We start from the raw sequence: 9,777 nt of genomic DNA, 5'->3' as shown, positions 1-9,777 counted from the left end.
CTCTTTCTGAAGACATCCACAAACTGAGCGAAATGAGGGGGTAATCCTGCCAATGACTGAGGCAGAGGAGGCTGGATAGGATGGATCTGCAACAGACAATGACTCAGGCATTTGGAGCCCCATTGGAGAACCTCTCTGGAATTCCAGTCCAGGACTGGGGCATGTAGTCGAAGCCAAGGCAGGCCCAGCAGAACAGGATTGATGGCTTTGGGCAAAACAAGAAACAAAGTTTGTTCCGAATGAAGGGCTCCAACTTGGAGCTTCAGCGGCTTGGTCTTAGATACAATCGGATTGGGCAGAGGCAGTCCATTCACCGAGGCAACAGCCAAAGATGTCTCCAGAGGAACTGTAGGCAACTGGAGATGATTTACTAGATCCTTTTGGATGAAGTTTGCCGTGGACCCGGAGTCCAGATAGGCAGAAATCTGGTGCGTCTTCTTGCCGGATACTATGGTCACAGGAATTGTCAGTTTGGAATTGAATTCTTTATTTGGTTCCACCTAGGATTGTCTCTCCAACCAATCCTAGGCACTGGGGTCTCTCTGGCCTCTGGGGACACAAATGCACAACATGGCCTCCAAGGCCGCAATACAGACAAAGTCCTGAAGTGCGTCTGCGTTGTCTCTCCAGGATAAACAATTTGGCTCGGTCCATCTGCATAGGCTCCTCTGGTGGGATGACTGAAGAGGACAGTAGGTATTGCTGGAAAGTAGAAGTCAGCTGTCACGGTCTGTGGATATGTAAACCCACTAGGCCGCACCGGCGTAGCGAGCAGGCAGCTGGCCAAGCAGCAGAGCACCCAATCAAATACAAAGTCCCGCACTAGGGTACCTGAATAGTCCAGACAGCGGCCGAGGCTTTAACACGGATGGAGGTGGGTGCAGCAGGTTGTGCCAGACATGGCGGAGGATACTGGATGTGGTAGATGACACTGGACAAGGCAGATGACACTGGACGTGGCAAATGACACTGGACGTGACTGACGACAGTGGTTGTGGCTGATGACACCAGACGTGGCAGAAGTCAGCAGGTGCAGTAGGACACGACTCCAACGCTAAAGGGCTCAGGAACAAGGACAGAGCACGGAATGCAGGATACAGGTAGGAGGGCATGGGAAACAATGGGAACAGGATAACACTAAGGGACCATTTGCAAGACTGACATGGGAATACTAACAACGCTCAGGCAATGAGCAAAGGGACAGGGCCCTTCTTATAGTCCAGGGGAATCATGGACTAATTGATGATGATGATTCCCATGTACACGCGCTGGCCCTTTAAGGCCATCTACTTTTACCTTAATCCCTTAAGGGCGCAGCCTAGTTTGGGCCTTAAGGCTCAGAGCCCATTTTTTAAATCTGCCAAATTTCACTTTATGCGGTAATAACGTCAGAATGCTTAAATGCAAGCTATTATGAGATTGATTTCTCGTGAGACATTGGGCTTTATGTTAGTGGTAAAATTTGGTAGATATATTCAGTGTTTATTGGTGAAAAATTGCAAAATTTAGAGAAAGTTTTGAAAAAATAGCATTTTTCAGAATTTAAATACATCTGCTTGTAAAACAGATGGTTATACCACCAAAAATAGATACTAGTTCACATTTGCCATATGTCTACTTTAGATTGGCATTGTTTTTTGAACATTCTTTTATTTTTCTTGGACGTTACAAGGCTTAGAACATAAACAGAAATTTCTCATATTTTTAAGAAAATTTCAAAAGCTTTTTTTTAAAGGTACCTGTTCAGTTCCGCTGTAGCTTTGAGGGGCCTATGTATTAGAAACCCCCATAAAACACCCCATTTTAAAAACTAGACCCCTCAAAGTATTCAAAACCGCATTTAGAAAGTTTTTTAACCCTTTAGGCATTTCACAGGAATTAAAGCAAAGTAGAGGAGAAATTTGAAAATTTCATTTTTCTTGCTGAATTTAAATTTTGTTACATTTTTTTTCTGTAAAATAGAAGGTTTTACCAAAGAAACACTACTAAATATGTATTGTCCAGATTCTGCACTTTTTATAAATGTCCCACATGTGTCTCTAGTGTGCTCGTGGACTAAAACACAAGCCCCAGAAGCAAAGAAGCACCTAGTGCATTTTGAGGCCTCTTTTTTATTAGAATATATTTTAGGCAGCATGCCAGGTGTGAAGAGGTGTTGAGGTGCCAAAACAGTAGGAATCCCCCAAAGTGACCCCATTTTGGAAACTATACCCCTCAAGGAATGAATTTATGGTTGTTGTTACCATTTTGACCACACAGTTTTTACACAGCATGTATTTGAATTGGGCTGTGAAATTAAAAAAATGACATTTTTTCCAATAAGATGTCATAGTTCACAAACATTTCTTATTTTCACAGGGAACAAAATATCCAATTTTGTTGCCCAATTTCTCCTGAGTGCAGTAATACCCCATTTGTGGCGATAAACCGCCGTTTGGGCCCATGGGAGGCCTCAGAAGGGAAGGAGCGCTGTGTGTTCTTTGGAGTGCAGATTTTGCTGGATTGGTTTTCGGGTGCCATGTCGCATTTGCAGAGCCCCAGAGGTATCAAAGCAATGGAAACCCACCATTTTGGAAACTACACCCCTCAAGGAATTCATTTATGGGTGTTGTGACCATTTAGACCCCATAGTTTTTTCACAGAACTTATTTGAATTGGGCTGTGAATTAAACATAATGACATTTTTTCCAATAATATGTAGTTTTAGCTCAAAAGTTCTTATTTTCACAAGAAATAAAATACTCCACTTTGTTGCCCAATTTGTTCTGAGTGCGGCAATACCCCATTTGTGGTGATAAACTGCCGTTTGGGCCCATGGGAGGGCTCAGAAGGAAAGGAGCGCTATTTGTTCTTTGGAGTCCAGATTTTTCTGGATTGGTTTTCGGGTGCCATGTCGCATTTGCAGAGCCCCAGAGGTATCAAAGCAACGGAATACCACCAGAAGTGACCCAATTTTGGAAACTATACCCCTCAAGGAATTTATTTATGGGTGTTGTGACCATTTAGACCCCATAGTTTTTTCACAGAACTTATTTGAATTGGGCTGGGAATGAAAAAAATGTAATGTTTTTCAATAATATGTAGTTTTAGCTCAAAATGTCTTATTTTCACAAGAAATAAAATACTCCATTTTTTTGCCCAATTTGTCCTGAGTGCGACAATAACCCATTTGTGGTGATAAACTGCCGTTTGGGCCCATGGGAGGCCTGAGAAGGAAAGCACCACCATTTGGCATACTGGGGATTTTCTGGTGTGGAGTCATGTATGCAGAAGCCCCTGAGATACCAGTACAGTTGAAACCCCCCGAGAAGTGACCCCGTTTTAAAAACTACACCCTTAAGGCATTCATCTAGAGATGTAGTGAGCATTTTGACCGGAGACATACACCCCATAAACTGTAATGTGGGTTCTCCCGGGTATGGCAATACCCTCAATGTGGCAGTTAACAGCTGCCTGGGCACGCAGCAGGACTCAGGGGGATAAGCTGTGCGGAGTGCATCAGGGTAAGTAAAACTGGGGTAGATTAAAAATCAAGAGATGTATGATACATTTTAAAACACTCTTTAAAACAGAGCCCTAGTTTTTCGGGACACATGTCACATTGATATATTGTGTCCTTCCTTATCCCCCTCTTATAGCAGACTTTGCACCTATTTTGACTGTTGCCCTTCTTGCCAGTTTGGGGAACTTCTCCTGGAAAGTGTTGCCCTGGTACGATGCGTGTGGCCTCGCTTCGAGAAGTACTGGGTGCCCCCTTCTTGGTCCCTAAAGATTAGGTTCTTGATAACCACCTCTTGAAATTCCAGGAAAGTTCCCCTCTGGCCTGTACATCGACGTAGCACGTATGCATTGTACAATGCCATCTGCATGATGTGCATGGCCAGCTTCTTATACCACACCACATGGCGCTGTAGGGCTTCAGGACTTGATCTGACAAGTCCACCCCTCCCATGTACCTATTGTAGTCCAGGATGCAGTCTGGTTTGGGGGTCTCCGTACTGGTACCTCGTACAGGTACATGGGTACTGGTATGGCCATGTATTGTTGTCAATACAAGGGCATCTCTCTTGTCTTGTACTTGACACACAATATGTTGCTGCTAGATTGTGCCCTGCTCTCACCCCTTCTGAGTGTTTGCCCAAGCAGAGTCTTAGGGAGGCCTCTCTGATTTTTTCTAGCAGTGCCGGATGCCGCAGTACTTCTGGAAGCGAGGCAGTTGAAGAGTGGGACGCTGGTATAAAAATTATCCAGGTAGAGGTGATAACCCTGGTCCAGCAGTGGGTACACCAAATCCCACACTATTTTTTCATTAACTCCCAGTAAGGAAGGGGGCATTATGGGGGCTGAATACTGGTGTCCTTCCCTTCATATATCCTAAATTTGTAGGTATACCCTGATGCACTCTCGCACAGCTTATATATCTTCACGCCATACCTTTCCCTCTTACTCGGCAGGTACTGGCGGAATTGAAGCCTCCCTTTAAAATGTACCAAGGACTCATCAATAGAAATACACTTCTAGGGGGGTGTATGCTTGGGAAAACCGGGCACTGAAACGGTCTAATAGGGGTCTCCGTTTATACAAACGGTCAAAACTGGGGTCATCTCGGGGTGGGCACTGCTCATTATCAGTATAATGTAAGAAGCAAAGTATTGCCTCATTTTTTATTTTTTTTAGGTTCCAGTTCAGTTCTGAAGTTGCTTTGAGGGGCATTTATATTAGAAACCCCTATTAAACACCCCATTTTAGAAGCTAGACCCCTCAAAGTATTCACAACAGCATATAGAAAGTGTGTTAACCCTTTCGGTGTTTCACAGGAGTTTAGAGCAAAGTAGAGGTGAAATTTACATTTATTTTTTTTGTCAGAAAATCCTTTTTTTACCATTTTTTTCTGTAACACAAAAGGTTTTACCAGAGAAACGCAACTCAATACTTATTGGCCAGATTCTGCAGTTTTGAGAAATATCCCACATGTAGCCCTTGTCTGGTAATGGACTGAAGCAGCGGTCTCCGAAGCAAAGTTGCACATAGTGGATTTTGAGGCCTCCTTTATATTAGGCACCATGTCCGGTTTGAAGAGGTCTTGTGGTTCCACAACAGTGGAAACCCCCCAAAAGTGACCCTATTTTGGAAACTAAACACCTTGTGGAATTCATTGCAGTTTTCGTGGGGTGCATGCGGCTTTTTGATCAGTTTCTATTCTATTTTTAAGTGGCGCGGTGACTAATAAACAGCAATTCTACTATTGTATTTTTATTCTATTTTTTTTTACAGTGTTCACCGTGTGCTATAAATGACATATTTACTTTATTCTGCGGGGCGATACGATTATGGCGATACCAGATTTTTATAGTTTTTTTTATGTCTTATGGCGTTTGCACAATAAAATACTTTTTCTAAAAAATGATTGACTTTTTGTGTTACCTTATTCTAAGAGCCAGAACTTTTTTATTTTTCCAATAAAGTCTTGCGAGGACTTGTTTTTTGCGTAATGAACTGTAGTTTCGATCAGTACCATTTTTAGGTACATGTGACTTTTTAAACTCTTTTTATTCCATTTTTTGGGAGTTGAAGTGACCAAACAATTGTGATTCTGGTACGGTTTATTATTATTTTCTTTTATGGGGTTCACCGGGCGGGATAAATAACTAAATAATTTTGTAGTTCAGGCCATTACAGACGCGGCGATACAAATTATGTATACTTTATTTGTTTATTTATATATTTTTATAAATAATAAAGGACTGATAAGGGAAAAAGGGGGATTTTTACTTTTATTACTTTTAAAACTTTTATTTTATTATTTTTACACAACTTTTTTATACTTTTTTTTACTTTATTACTTTGCGTAGTGCAGTGTATTGGAGCTGTCAGCTACTCTTGGACAGCAAGCATAGTGGGTCCTGACTTTGTCAGGACCCACTAGGCTTCCGTAGATGGCATAGCTGGACGCCATTGTTAGGTGTCCAGTTGCCATTGCCACCTTCGCCGGCCGCTATCGTGTAGCAGGCCGACGATTGTAGCTTAACCCTTAAAAAGCCGCAATCTCTATTGAACGCTGCTTTTAAGGGGTTAATCAGCGGGGACACAGAGATCGGTCCCCGCTATAGGAGCTGAGGCAACCGCTGTACGAGACAGCAGCTGTCACAGCTCCTGTATGTGTCGGGAAGACGGCCGAAATGGCCTTTCCTCCCGTGACGTACTATTCCGTCATGGAGCGCGAACTGGATGGTTTCCATGACGGAATAGTACGTCACTGAGCGTTAAGGGGTTAAGATAAAGTAAATAAATACAGCACCAGAACAAAGCTCAGTACATATCTACAGCACCAGAACCAAGCTCAGTACATAAATACAACACCAGAACCAAGTACATAAACATAGCACCAGAGCAAAGCTCAGTACATAAATACAACACTAGAACAAAGCTCAATACACATATACAGCACCACAACAAAGCTAAGTACATAAATACAGTACAAGAAACACCTGAATGATACAGCTTCCTATTTAAAACTTGGTATGAACACACTTTCAGTACCCCTTGACAAAGCTATTTACGCAAATCGTGCGTCAGGGCGCTTCTTTGGGCTATCTGACTACACTCTACTAATGAGTAAGGCACTTTCCTTATGGTACCCCCGGGGGACTCTGTTTACTTGCATAGTGGTTAGGGCTTTGAACTAGTGGCAGCCTATGAAAGAGTCCTTCATCTGTTCATAGATTGATTATTTACTCTTGCCAGCAATGTTCCTAGTGGTACCATTCCCCACCCTTTCCTTTTGTGGATATGCTAATGTTTGCCTTGCACTGTCTACATTACCATATCCGTCATAGCCACTCTGGTGGAGTTACTGTTTACATTATGTGCTTTTTGGCTTCTTACCTGTCCAAGATAGGGTACTTTTTACCAATGTAATTATGTAATTGATATCACATGTTTCTACTATTGTATTATACCTATGTATGAGATATATATAGGGGTTAGCCATTAGATGGGTGTCAGGATCTTGTATCAAATATATTTAATAGACCCAAGACTTTCTGTCACGCAGCGTGTCGGTGTGATGATGATTAGGGGCTGCTCTTCGGACAACTTACAATATTTTGTCTGTTGATACACGAGAGACACTTCCTCTTCTTATTTGTCCCCCTATTGTGGATATTATTATTAGCAAATGATTTTTTTTTCTATATAAAATATTGTAGCATCTAGTCTTGTTCTTCTGTACAATGGGGCTGTGTACATTTCAGTCCATGGTGCATGCACACGATTCGCCGGGATGTGTCTGGCGTCCTCTCGTGGGAGGTTGCAGTCCACGCATGCGCAGTGGAGAATGAAGAGCGATGTAGTGATTTTCTCTCTGGAGTCAGGCTTGACATGCGCAGTAGCGCTTTTACGATGCCGTAGCCCACGAGGAGGTAGTCCATGTTGTTTCTGCAGACATTTATTTGCAATTGGTTTTATTATGCACTCACTTGGGTGAGTTATTAATATACCATTATCTCATTATCTTACTAATGTACTTTGGACTACTTGTCTAGCAGACAAGGTGTATAGCAGACACAGGGTGGTTTTAAGATTGTGCACGAAAAATGCTGTGCTAATCTGCCCTGTTTCACTATACACTTCTGAAGAAACGTCCTATAGAAACAAAGGATGCAGAAACGCGTTAGATGTTTAATCTTGTCCTAGTGTGAATGCACACTCTTGTCCTAGGAGCTAAATCACTGTCAAGTGTGAATGCACACTAATGCTATAAGTGCTGTGCTGTTATTAATGAGTGTGAATGAACACTTTTTCTATGTGCTGGTGCTCAATTCAGTGTAAATGCCCACTGTGTCTTAGGTGTTGCTTTGTCACTATTGAGTGTGACTACACACTCTGCTAGGTATCAGATCTCAATTCAGTGTGAATGCACACTTTGCTACTAGTCCAGGTAGGGATAGTTTATTTGTTTTGAGCTGGGATTATGTAGCATTACTACAATAGTTTAACTTTTTGTGAATATTACTCACTATTGGTACTCTTATCTAGCTTTTACCTACTTGGTTAGCCTGGTATGTTCAGGAATATATTGGCTAGTCTAGCCCAAATTTTAAAGGATTTAATATTAAAATGGTCTTTTCAGCGTTCTTTTCCAGGCGGAGTTTCCTATTTTCAGTAACCTGAACGTAAAATCTCTAACCTTATGTCCGTATTATAAGGTTTACGTTTTTTGGCGGAATAAAGAGCATAGTCGACTGCGCAATTGTTTCCGCCAGAAATCGGAAACCTTATGTAACGGAGACAAAACGGAAACCATTTGCAACGGAGGTATTACCTTTGAAATCAATGGTAATACAAACGGAAAGCTATGGTTTCCGTTTGGTTTCCCTTTAATGGGTTCCACTGACAGAAAGGCCTAACGAAACCCATGAACGGAAGCCCAATGCAGACGTGAACGAAGCCTGAGCTCTATACTAATACACTATGACCTCTTGCACACAGAAAAGCAGCACACAGAGTCCCTACGTTTTCATATACACAGTAGGTACAGTATAGGCTAATTGAGTTCTATGGGTGCCGGATTACAGATCTGTTTAATACGGATCCATAACACAGCCATGTGCATGAACTTTTGTTCGCTTGAGTATCTCTGGCAAATGTTCGGTACCCATGCTACTAGCCATCCCTGTTACATTGACTGAACAAAATGTTACTAGGCTGCCTAGGTTGTGTGCTTACCTTTCTCTCCAAATCCAACAGTTATGTTACATTTACACCAGTTGTCTGAAGAGAGAATGCAATGGTAAAAAACAGTTTCTCGAGTGCTGCCAGTTGATGACCCTTGCTTCCCCGGGCACCAGGTGCCCTATAGAACAAATACATAATTGCTGCACTGTATTATAATGCAAGCATGAACATATGAGTGTTATAAACCTTTGATATTATGTTGTGTTACTGAGATCTCAGCCCTTCATGTATATAAAATTTACCGTACTTCATAAAATAAGCCCATGAAATCATGTGAAAGAATCAACTGTGTTTTACAAGTGTCTGAAAACTGTATAGAATCACATAACAGTATTGAAACATGTCATAGAATCAGTAGAAATCCATTAGACAACCTGTTGCTGCCCTCTACTGTACAGTACTGGTACTGTCCCTTCTCGAAAAATTTTGATGTTCTGATTTTTTTGTTTATGTTATTTGGGCTCATTTACCATCTTTAGCACCCCCAGAAGTCGATATTGTTCCTATACAATATAATGGTTACTTTACATTGGGCCCCAGACTCCACTAAGGTGCCACATAGTTCAGCTATTTATCCCTTTCATAGAGCTGCACAATATATTCATGCCATTTAAAGATGGCCTGTCAGTAGGTCATATAAATTGAACTGGTTATCTGATCTGAATAGTGATGTCTCCCTTATTCCAGCTCTGTTTTAAGGGTGCGAAACGCGTGTTGAGGTGTTTTTTCCTGAGACCACTGACAGCCATCATGCAAGCTACAGGTAATTGAGATCATTCCATGTCCCTTACCAATGTGTGTGTATATCACCATCAGTATATCATTGTATAAGACTGTGGACTGTGTTAGGGGGAAATGGGATTGAGGCACATTATATGCTTTATTTATATTTCCTTGTTAACCTGTTGCACATTATATATTTACTATACCTTAATGGCTATGCTGGCACTTTGCTGATGGTCTTAGAATTATTATTTTAAGTATGTTTTCATTGTGTATGTACTGTATATTTGTTTGGGTTCTGGGGGGTATCCATATTTA

Source organism: Rhinoderma darwinii, chromosome 2 (assembly GCF_050947455.1).
Source record: "Rhinoderma darwinii isolate aRhiDar2 chromosome 2, aRhiDar2.hap1, whole genome shotgun sequence".
Classification (NCBI taxonomy): domain Eukaryota; kingdom Metazoa; phylum Chordata; class Amphibia; order Anura; family Rhinodermatidae; genus Rhinoderma; species Rhinoderma darwinii.
The sequence above is the reverse complement of the archived record's forward strand: the minus strand, read 5'-3'. Positions refer to the sequence as shown.